The sequence below is a fragment of the Stegostoma tigrinum genome, chromosome 33, assembly GCF_030684315.1.
Source record: "Stegostoma tigrinum isolate sSteTig4 chromosome 33, sSteTig4.hap1, whole genome shotgun sequence".
NCBI classification, from domain to species: Eukaryota; Metazoa; Chordata; class Chondrichthyes; order Orectolobiformes; family Stegostomatidae; genus Stegostoma; species Stegostoma tigrinum.
The window spans coordinates 30,525,066-30,536,964 of NC_081386.1; positions in this window are offsets into that span (position 1 = coordinate 30,525,066).

Below are 11,899 nucleotides of genomic sequence, written 5' to 3' on the forward strand. Positions count from 1 at the left end.
TGGTCATTTAGTACATAATCATTACAGTTTCAGCCTTTGCATTTTACTGGGGATAGTGTGGATGATATTTGATATTGAATTTCCAATCTTTTAGGAAACAACTCAGCTCCTGAATTAAGACCTGTTGTCATTCATCACAATGTTTGGAATACCATTACACCTGAAGTATGCTCTCAAAAACTCTACAATCTCCCTGGTAGTTTTTGACATCGGCTGGTCTAACTCTCTGTCTCTGCAAAGAACTATCCACTTCATTTAATTTGGTTGTACTTTTTCTGGAACCTTTACAATTTTTCTTCAAATATTATCCATCTTCCTTTTAAAAAATCATTGTAGATTCTCTAATGTTCAACTCCATGTGGGCGAGTGCCTTTGCCAATCTGCCTGCTGCTCCTGTGCTGCTTGTGTATTTCAGTGAAGTCACAAATTGCTGACACCCTGGAGTCCTATCATGCCTACAACTGAGAGCCAGCAACCATTGATGCTCTTTCTTTGGACAGCCATGGACACATGGCAGTGACATGCTCACTAGCATGTGTACTCGACCGTAATCTAGCTAAAATAGCCACCAAATATCTGAGTTGTTGGAGGGTACAGAAGTCAGCCTTGCTGGTACAGCCTGCAAGGGATCTATGGCTTTTTCCTCAGAGGTGGAAGAAGTGGTATCTTGATGGACTATACCACTTGCTGTCAAGTCTTTACCGATGCTATTCATATGACAGAAGACAAAAGAGAGAATGTGAAATAAGTGGTAGAAGTTGATCCACATTAAGAATACTTTCAGAACGGCAATAATGGGAAAGCAGCAGCACAGTGGCCGATGCTTGGTTGTCAGAACATTGGGCACACAAGCAGCCATGATCCTCATCAGCAAGGGCAAGCATTCTTTCCTCAAAGTGAATTAGGATCCATATGTTGGGCACCACAGCACCCGTCTTAGCTCTCCACCCTTATTATGGGCTGTATTTTTTTTCTCGGAATAAGATATAGGGAGGGATTGAGTGAGATGAAACTAGAGGGCACAGCTGTTAGTGCTAATAAAGGTGGGAATGGTGTTGAGGTGTCACAGGCAAGTAGGCAATGCAGAGGGTCGGGGTATTGGGTGTAAGAGCAATCAAGAGGAGTTGTTGCAAGCAACAGTGAGAGTGGTAGACCTTGACCCTTGTTGGGAACTGGTTGCAGTAGCAGAGATAAAGTGAATACGAGGTATCAGAGACAGATGATGGTGGCACTTAACCTTATGGAGTGCAGAATGTCTTTGAACACTGGGCGTTCCTCCAGTCTGTGGAACTAGGAACCATGGACTGACCCAGGTGACTACCTTAGACAAGGCTGGTGACATGGACTCCTGTGCTGGTCCTGCTGATTGAGCATGAGCCTCCACTGCACCACACCATCCACCAGGACATCTACATCCCTGTCTACCAAGTGGGATACTAATTTTCCTCTGTACATTGTATCTGAAACAATTCACAATAACCAAGCAAGGCAAATCCAGACTGATATCATTTGACCTAGTACTCAACTGCATTTTATATAGAGAGTACTTCCATATGCAGCAAGATATGTGGTGTATAAATAATAAGGCAAGTTTAGGAAGATAATGTAAGAAAATTCATTATGCCCCACAGAAACTCATCATGAAGCTCAACAAAATTGACACTTGAGCCGCCTACTGGTAAAATTCAGCCCTCCAAGATCATTTTGTGTGTAATGCTCTATATTGCTGTCTAATGATGAACTCTACACTCTGAACACATAATAAATCAGGAAGAAAATTGTTGAAATATTTCAAACAAAAAGAAATTACTTCACTGGGGTGGGCTGTGTTTTTGAATGTAATAGATCTGTACAGTGGATAATTTAAGTTGTATTAGATCCCATCAATATTCACAGCTCTTTATGTTTTTATAGAACATGACAAGGTAAAGGATGCATTTGACAGTGCTATCTGGTATGATAAAAAAACGTTCAATTTCTGTATAATTATAATACGTCCATAACTTTGCTTCTTTCCTATGGAAGGATCTCATTTGCTGTAAAATATTGGCTGTTTATATTGTGAAACTTGTAATGTTTGGACGGGTACTTATCAATATGAAATTACATCATATTGGATTTTCTTCAAAATAAATTAAAAACTTATGCATACCCACTGAGCCACAGCTAACATCTACACATGAAACAGGAGCAGGAATAGCCATGTGATCCTCTCAAACCAGCTCCAAAGTTAATGTGACAGAGTCACAGAGTTATACAGCACAGGAACAGTCCACACTGACGCGCAGCTTAATGTTCCAGAGAATAGATACTAAAGGAAGGATAGAAAAGGAGGAAATAGAGGAGGGGGAGAGGTGTTTATGGTTAGAGATAATATTATGGCTGTACTTGGAGAAGATATTTTTGGGAGATGGTCTCATGAAGTTATATGGGTGAAATTGAAAAATAAGAAAGGGGTGATCACCTTGTTGGGATTGTATTGTAGGTCCCCCAATTATCAGTTGGATATGGAGAATCAAATATCTAAGGAGATCTCAGATATTTGTAACAATAATAGGCTTGTAATGGTAGGGGATTTTAACTTTCCAACATAGAATAATATTTGGTCCATATCCCTCTAAATGCTTCCTATTTGTATATCCATCCAGATACCTTTTAAATGTTGGAATTGTACCTGTCCACCACTTCCTTTGGTAGCTCATTCCATATGTGCACCATGTCTGTGTGGAAAAAGTTACCCCTCAGGTCCTTTTCTAAGTCTTTCTCTTCTCTAAACCTATGCCCTATAATTTTTGACTCTCCAACCCTTGGAAAAAGACCTTGGCTATTCACCCTATCCGTGGCCATCATGATTTTGTAAACCTCTATAAGGTCACCACTCAGGCTTCAGTGTTCCAGGGAAAAAGCCCCAGCCTATTCAGCCTCTCCCTGTAACTCAAACCCTCCAGTCCCAGCAACACCCTTGTAAATCATTTCTGCTTCCTCTCAGAATTAACAGCATCTTTACTCCAGAGGGACAACCAGAATTATATGCAGCATTCTAAAAGTGGCATCATCAATGTCCTGTACAGCCACAACATGATGCCCCAACTCCTGTACTCACTGTTCTGACTAATGAAGGCAAGTGTGCCAAATACCTTGAACACCCTGTCTACCTGAAACTCCACTTTCAAGGAATTATGCACCTCTTTGTTTGGCAACACTCCCCAGGGAGTATACTATTAATTGTACAAGTCCTGCTCTGGTTTGCCTGACAAAAATGCAACACATCACATTTATCTAAATTAACCACCATCTGTCATTTCTCGGCCCATTGGCCCATCTGATCAAATTCCCATTGTACTCTGAGATAATCTTCTTCATTGCCCACTACACCACCAATTTTGGTGCTATCCACAGACTTATGAACCATACCTCCTATATTCATATTCAAATTATTTGTATACACGATGAAAAGCAGTGGGCCCAGCATCGATCCTTGTGGAGCACTGCTAGTTACAGGCCTCCAATCTAAAAAGTAACCTCAACCACCACCCTCTGTCTCCTACCTTCAAAGCAGTTTTGTATCCAATTGGCTAGCTCCCCCTGGATCCCATGTAATCTAATCTTACCAACCAGTCTACCATGCGGGACCTTGTTGAATGGTTATGAAGTTCATATAGACCACGTTTACTGGTCTGCCTTCATCAATTTTCTTTGTCACCTCTTCAGAAACTCAATACAACTAGTGACACATGATTTTCCACATACAAAGTCATGTTGACTATGCCTAATCGATCCTTGCCTTTCCAAATGCTTGTAAAGAATTTCTTCCAACAACTTACCCACCAGTGACATAAGGCTCACCAGTCTATAGTTCCCTGGCTTTTTCCCTACAGTCTTCCTCAAATAGAGGCATCCCACATGAGCCAGTCTTCTGGCTCCTTACCTGTGGCTGTCAATGATACAAATATCTCAGCAAGGGGACTGGCAATCTCTTCCCTAGCTTCTCTCAAGGTTCTGGGAAACTTGATTCTACCTCTCCACCTTTTAGAACCCTCAGCACCTCATCTTCCGTAATATGAACTCTTTTCAAGACATCACTTTTTATTTCTCCAAGTTCCCTAGCTTTCATGTCCTTCTCCATAGTAAATATTGGAAATATTCATTTAGTATCTCACCCGTCTCCTGTAGTTCCACATAGAGATGGCCTCATTGATCTTTAAGGGATCCTATTCTCTCCCTAGTTATTCTCTTGATTTTAATGTACTGATTCTGTTTGTGTTCTCCTTAACTCTGTTTGTCAAAGCTATCTCATGCTCCCTTTTTGCCCTCCTGATTTCCCTCTTAAAATATTCTCCTATTGCCCTTATACTCCTCCAGGGATTCACTTGGTCACAGCTGTCTATACCTGATAAATGCCTCCTTTTTCTTGACCAGTGTCTTAATTTCATTACTAAAAACCAAAAGAACTGTGATGCTATAAATCAGGAACAAAAACAAAGTTGCTGGAAAAGCTCAGCAGGTCTGGCAGCATCTGTGAAAGAAAAAACACAGTTAATGTTTCGGGTCTGGTAACCCTTCCTCAAAATTCTCTAGTTGTCCAGCATCCCTGACGCTTACCAGACTTGCTGTCCACACTAACAGTAATATACTTTCCCTGAATTCTTGTAATTTCATTTTTAAAGGACTCCCACTTCCCAACTGTCCCTATCGAAATTTAACTTTTTGATTAGTTCTATAATTTTCCGTAACAACTTTAAAATTAATATAGTCATGATCACTTGTCTCAAAGTGCTTCAACACTGACACCTCAGTCATTTGCCTACAACCAAAGGTAAGTAAGAAATATGAATTTATGTCATAATTCTACATCTCTGCTATTCCTTCTTAACTGTTCCACTTGACAAAGATACAAGATGTGGATATTAAGGATAGAAAAAGAAGAAAAAGTGATATGCAAAAAACATTTTGATAGAACAGGCTGAACCATAGAATTTGAGTTGTGTTCTTTCTCTTCCGTTCAGTTCCTTTTCAGTTCTTTACTGTTGACACATGGTTTTTGCACACATGCCTTTTTTTATTCACTAGTTAAAAATTTGTCCTTTCATGGTATTTAATGGCATTTTATTCCTCCTTCAATAGCAAATTTGCAAAGAACACTGAAAAGTGTCTAGATGTTACTAGAGACATGCTAGTACCTCCACACAGAAGAGGGTGACACAGGTTTGTTTTTGATGCTTTCTTTTTGTAGTCTCTGATATTAATATGACACTGGCTCCAAAAAGCCCTGGTCGCCTGGTCAGGAGCCAATCAGAATATTGTTGCCAAGAGGTGTCCTTTGGGTCAGAATCCAGGTGACTCTGTGGTATCTGCCCCTGTTCCCAGGAAAATGCACATGATATAAAATTCATACAAAAAAACGTGCTCCCGTGAATATGACTTTTAAAATAACAGACATCTCTATGTACCAGAGACAGTAGGAACTGCGGATGCTGGAGAATCTGAGATAACAAGGTGTAGAGCTGGATGTACACAGCACCATCTGTTTGATTTAAAGGAGTATCTTTTTTATTGCCCACAGTTGTAAATAAAGGAAATAAAAAGATGTGGTTGTACACATTCACTTCCATCATTCTCAATACTGCCCCCCCTCCCCCATTGTCTTATTGCAGGAAAAATTGGCCAACCTCTTGGACTGGTGTCTCCACAGTACCCCAACTGACCGACCTGTAATTCACACAGATTACTTTAGACCCATCCTAGTTTGCAAGGAAACAGTTCCCCTGACTCTGGTAGGACTAATTGCCTGACTGACTGCAGTCAATCCTTTGGACTGGAATCTGATGAGCCCTTTGACAGACTGTGGGAGTACCCCCGATTGACTGTAATCCCCTGAGGACTGTTGCCCTTTGACTTTCACATATCGTATAGTGACGGGTCCACCCCATTGATGGCTGAGTGCTCCCGATTCTGACAAGCTGCCACTCTCCCTCCTTTTCATGACAAGCTTTTAACTGAGCACTAAAAACCCTATGTGTTAAAGCAGTATGACCCATGCGGAGGTGGCAGCCTGTAAATCAATGCTGAAGTCAGTAATTAAGAAAGCAATATGAAGTGGACAGAGTCAGCCTTCAACTAAGTGCAAAGTTGTGAGTGTGCTAAGAATCAAAGTTAGAACTGTGAGATGCATCCTGTATAATGTGTTAGATGCAAGTGGGTCCCCGGATGCAAAGGAAAGCATGGCAAAAGCATGAGGTCCTAGGTGTCCCTGAGCTCTAAAGTTGAAATTGATGGGTTGAAGTGGTGTAAAAATGATCCAAGGCATGATGATATGGTGATATGGCCTGCTGATGCCAAATTGAGTGAACAAAGGTTCAAGGAGGATGGTAGCCATGGAGCTTGCAGGGACTTCATTTTGAACAAGCATGATGGTCAGGTCAAGCATTCAGTGAGCTGCAGTTGTCAGGCACAATTTCTGGTTTATATATCAGGAATTATGCTAATTTGTTTCTCAGTAGAGGACTTTTGTTTGTGATTTATTTAAATGATTTGGATGAGAATAGAGGAGCCATGGGTAGTAAGTTTGTAGATGACACTGACATTGGTTGTATAGTGGACAGTGATGGAGGTTATTTAAGATTAAAAAGAGATCTTAATTAATTGGGCCAATGGGCTGAGGAATGGCAGATGGAATTTGATTTGGATAAATGCAAGTAATGGCATTTTGGTAAAACAAACAAAGGCAGGACATATACAAATAATGGTAGGGCTATTAGCGTTGTAGAATGGAGAGACCTAAGGCTTCAGATACATAATTCTTTAAAATTTGTGTAATAGGTAGACAGGGTGGTTAAGAAGGCATTTAGCATGTTTGCCGTCATTGCTCATATTTTTGAGTATAAGGTTGGGACGTCATGTTGAGGTTGCATATGGAGTTGGTGAGATCTCTTTTGGAATGCTTTGTGCAGTTCTGATCTCCCTGTTATGGGAAGGATATTTTTAAACTGAAGAAGGTTCAGAAAAGATTTTCCAGGATGTTGCCAGAAATGGAGGGTTTGAGTTATAAAAATAGGCTGGGATGTCTGAGACTTCTTTCCCTATAGTGTATAAGTTTGAGGGCTGACTTTATACAGGTTTATAACATTATGAGAGACATAGATAAAATGAATAGTAAAGGTTTTTGTTCCCTGAGGTGGGGGAGTTCAAAATTAGGGGGCTTATTTTTAAGGTGAGAGGAGAAAGATTTTAAAAGGACATGAGGGACAGCTTTTTTATGCAGAGTGGTTAATGTGTAGAATGGACCACCAGAGGAAATAGTGGATGCAGGTACAGTTACAATGTTTAAAGACATTTGAATAAGTACATGAATAGGAAAGGTTTTGAGGGATGTGGGTCAAATGCAGGTAGGTGGAACTAGTTTAGTTTGGGAACATGATCAGCATGGACTATTTGGACCAAAGAGTCTGTTTCCATGAGGTACGACTCGGTGAGAGAAGGATTGGAAATGACATATAACTGAGACAAGTTGGTGCTTTAATGAAATGTGCAAATACATAGAAATAAGCTTTTCACCGCCCAAGGTGAAAGCATTTAAGACTTGAGGGGAAAATGATGAAAGTTTTCTGAACATCAAAAGTCTGACTTTCATTTTTCATACTCACCTTTCCCACCATTGCTCCCATCACACCAGAGAGAGAGAGACAAATTCCACCTTATGTATCTTAAAGTCATTACATTGCAGAAGGAAGTCATTCAACTTGTCAAGTCATTTTTTTTTTACACAATAAGAGTACACTGCCTGAAAGCATCCTGAAAACAGATTCAGTACTCACATTTTAAAAGAATTGGATAATGTTTTGGAGTAGATCTGTAGCTCGGGTTGTGAGTGTTGACATTGGTTGGCTCGCCAAGCTGGTTTGTTGTTCGCAGCCGTTTTGTTACAGTGCTTGGTAACATCCTCAGTGCAGCCTCTGATGAAGCATTGGTGTGTTTTCCTGCCTGGTTTTTAAACCTGGGGTCCGTTGCGATGGATTGCCTCACTTCCGGGTTTTCTCTGTAGTGGAATGTATACGGGGTTGAGTTCAATGTGTATTAATAGTCTGCTTCATGGAGTGCCATGCTTCCAGGAATCCTCGTGCTTGTCTCTGCCTAGCCTGTCCCAGGATCTTGGTGTTTTCCCAGTTGAAGTCATGGTTCTCCTTGTCCATGTGGATTGAGATGAGTGAGTATTGGTCGTGTCCTTTTGTGGCCACATGCAAACAGACACGACCAGTACTCACTCATCTCAATCCACATGGACAAGGAGAACCACGACTTCGACTGGGACAACACCAAGATCCTGGTACAGGCTAGGCAGAGACAAGCACGAGGATTCCTGGAAGCATGGCACTCCACGAAGCAGACTATTAATACACATTGAACTCAACCCCGTATACATTCCACTACAGAGAAAACCCGGAAGTGAGGCAATCCATAGCAACGGACCCCAGAGTTTAAAAACCAGGCAGGTAAACACACCGACGCTTCTTCAGAGGCTGCTACCAAGCGCGGTAACGAAACGTCTGCCCAACAACAAACCAGCTCGGCAACCTCAAGAACTGGATAAATATATGAAGGGGAAAAATTGCACAATGATCGGGAATGGCAGAAGAAGTGGGACTCTTTGGACAGTACTACCAAAGAGCTGGCACAGCCAGAATGCATAGCCTCCTTTGCTGTAGAATTCATGATTCAACCATGACATAACTGGTGCACCATTATTTGGTAAATAATGAGCAGGAACAAATAAATTGTTGAAAATATTGTAACTCTTTAATAGGATTCCACTCTTAGATAAAAATACAACCAGACATAACTACAGGTAATGAAATCCATTTAATATATTCTTACAGGAACTGCTTTTGGTGTTTTTTATCTGATAACTTGCCAGGAATTAACTGAAATGCCATGAATATAATTCTCTGACTTAATTTTAAATATTTTAACTCAGAGGATGTTGTCAAACAAATTATTTTTGCTCTAGGCTTTAAACTTGATACGGTTTTGGCATTTGTAAACAATCAAATTCATACAATGTTTTGCACAATTAGCTGTGTTGTTAATGATCACCCTATTCCATCGTACTCACTGTTTAGATCAAGATTTGTGAGTTACCTGCCCTAACCTAATCTGTGGGCTTTTAAGGGTGTATTTACAACACAAATACATTTTGCTGCAATGCAGTTTCACTTCACAATAACGTCACAGTTGCTGTATAAAAACAGACTGAAACAGGTGTCAGCGCACTAATTTACACTCAAAGTTTAAAATTGTGCAAAGCGCACATCATGCCACTGCTAAACCTGTAAAGTCTGAATGTACTTTGAAGTCCAAGGTTGGTATCACCTGATAGCAAGGTCATGATTTATTTTCTTTCCTCTCTTGTTCTCTTTAACCACACTGCTGTCCTGCTGAAATAAGCCTTGACCTTGCAGCTTCAGTCTTCAAGAATAAACCACTTTGACAGATGCAAGTCAGTTGTAGATGATACTGAAAACTGCTTTAGTTTAAGAAAGTTATTTCCTTTGATGATTTGAATTACAATGCAATATAATATTGTTTGCAATATTTTTCTGGTATTTGTAGTTCCTGATTATTTGAACACTGTCGCCAGACTATTACCACAAAGTGGACACAATTAATGCACTCTGTAACTTCCCCGTGCTCTGTGTACAGAAATACCTGATATGACTTCTTTCAAAGCATTTAGCCAATCGGTTTGGTAATATGATCTACAAGAGAGAGGATGTGGTCTAACTGAATTAGCTGATTCATGGAGTTAACATTCTCAAGGTCATATTTTTCTTAAATGGTCTCTTCCTGTGCAACAACCATTCCATAATTTTACGTAAAACAGCATTGTCAGATAAATTGTAAAACTATTTTAGATTTCATTTGTTACTGATATCAAAAGTCATTCAGAAACAGATAAACATTTTTTCCTCAACCTAAGTTGGTAACCTTTCCAGTTTTGACAATTTCTCAAAACTATTTCTATGGATATACTTGCTGGGAATATAATTCTAACTTTGTGCCAAAATTTGCAATTTCACTTAAGGGAGCCATTTTTCATCTGTGCTTTAAGTAGTTTCAATTGAATATTAAACTGTTGGAGATATCACGGCTGAAGCCCAACCTGAAGTTAATTCTGCTACTCCAACCACATGCCCCAGCTAACTGAGCTGAGGCTGGCAATTGACTCAGGGTCATTGCTGTATCTGGATGGGGCAGTTCCACAGTATGCAGCGTATTAATCAATCTGTTGTTGCGCAGCTATGTTGCAAACATAAAAATAGTGCTGGCAGGAAACTACTTTCTACTTCATCCAGTCATATAAGACCATAACACATAGATTTTTCAGTCCATTGAGTTTGCTGCATCATTCAGTGTAACTATGACTGATCAGATAACGCTTAGCTTCACTTTTCCTGCTTTACCTCATAACCGTTGGTTCTGTTACAGATTAAAAATCTGCCTATCTATCTATTTCAGCCTTCAATATACTTAATAATCTGGTCCTTACAGTGTTCTGCAGTAAAGAATTCTACAGCTTGACTACATTCTGAGAGAAGAAATTCCTCCTAATCTCTGTCCTAACTCGTGTTATTCCTTAATCAGAGATTATGCTCTCTGGTTCTAGATTTTCCCACAAGGGGAAACATTTTCTCCACCTCTACTCTGTCAAGCTCCCAAAGAGTTTTATATGTTTCAATAAGGATGCGCCACATTCTTCTGAACACTTACGAGTGCAGGTAAACCTAAGAAAATACCAATATATCAGGTGAAATAACTCCACAGAGGCCTGTATCCCATCACCAAGTCACTCTATTTACACATGCATAGCAGTTGACACTGGTCTGGCTTCCTCAGAGCCGGCAGTGAGAACCTCTGACATTCCTGTTTATATCTTTCAGCCAGGGGTCTCTGATTGGACCAGGTTAACAGCCCCAGTTAGAGAACACATATTCTATAAGGTCCATCTGGCTGACCTTGTCACAATCAGTACAGAATGCCACCTCTAAATCTGGGGATATATGCCTGTTCTTTTTCTTGTAGCCTCTCCTGGGGCATTTACGCACCTGGGTCTGGTTCCTCCAACTCAGTTTTAGATACAGGCAGCACACGCCAGAATGTAACCTGCCTCCTGCACCTGGAGCAACTCGGAAAAAATTCATCCTCTTCTTCAGGTGTCAAGGCTGCAACATCTACCATGTGCCTCTCAGGCTCCAAGATTTCTTTGACGCTAGATGAAGGGAAGCACGCATGGGTTCTGACAGTCTTTTCAAAGGTTCTGAGGGGTCAAGTATGTTTTGCATCTGCCCCGTTTAAAAGGTTGCAGCTTTCATGTGGTCCAGGTGCTTGTTAAGGACCGCCTCACCTACCCCAATTTTATACATCACAGCATCGTGTGAAGCAGTAGGCTATTTCTTTAAGCCTGCCTTCAAAGTTTGGATTGCTCTTTCCACGAGATTATTGGACGATGGATGATATGGAACTTTTCTTATATGACAAATGTCGTTTGACATCAGGAAATACTCAAATTCCCTCCTGGTAAATGATGGCCTGTTGTCAGTAATCAACACTTCTGGGAGAGTGTGTGTTAAAAAGACGCATGCAGCTTTCCATCATCAGCCCCTTGTTTGAAGAATGAATTCTATGCACGCCCAGCCACTTTGAGTGGGCATCCACAGTGAATGAGAACATTGAGCCCATAAAAGGGCCAGCATAGTCAACATGTACCGAGTCCAGGGTTTACCCAGCCATGCCGATTGTCAGAAAAACCCGTCTGGTTCACTAATGTCCTTTAGGGAAGGAAACTGCCATCTTTACCTGGTCTGGCCTACATGTGATTCCAGACTGACAGCAATGTGGTTGAGTG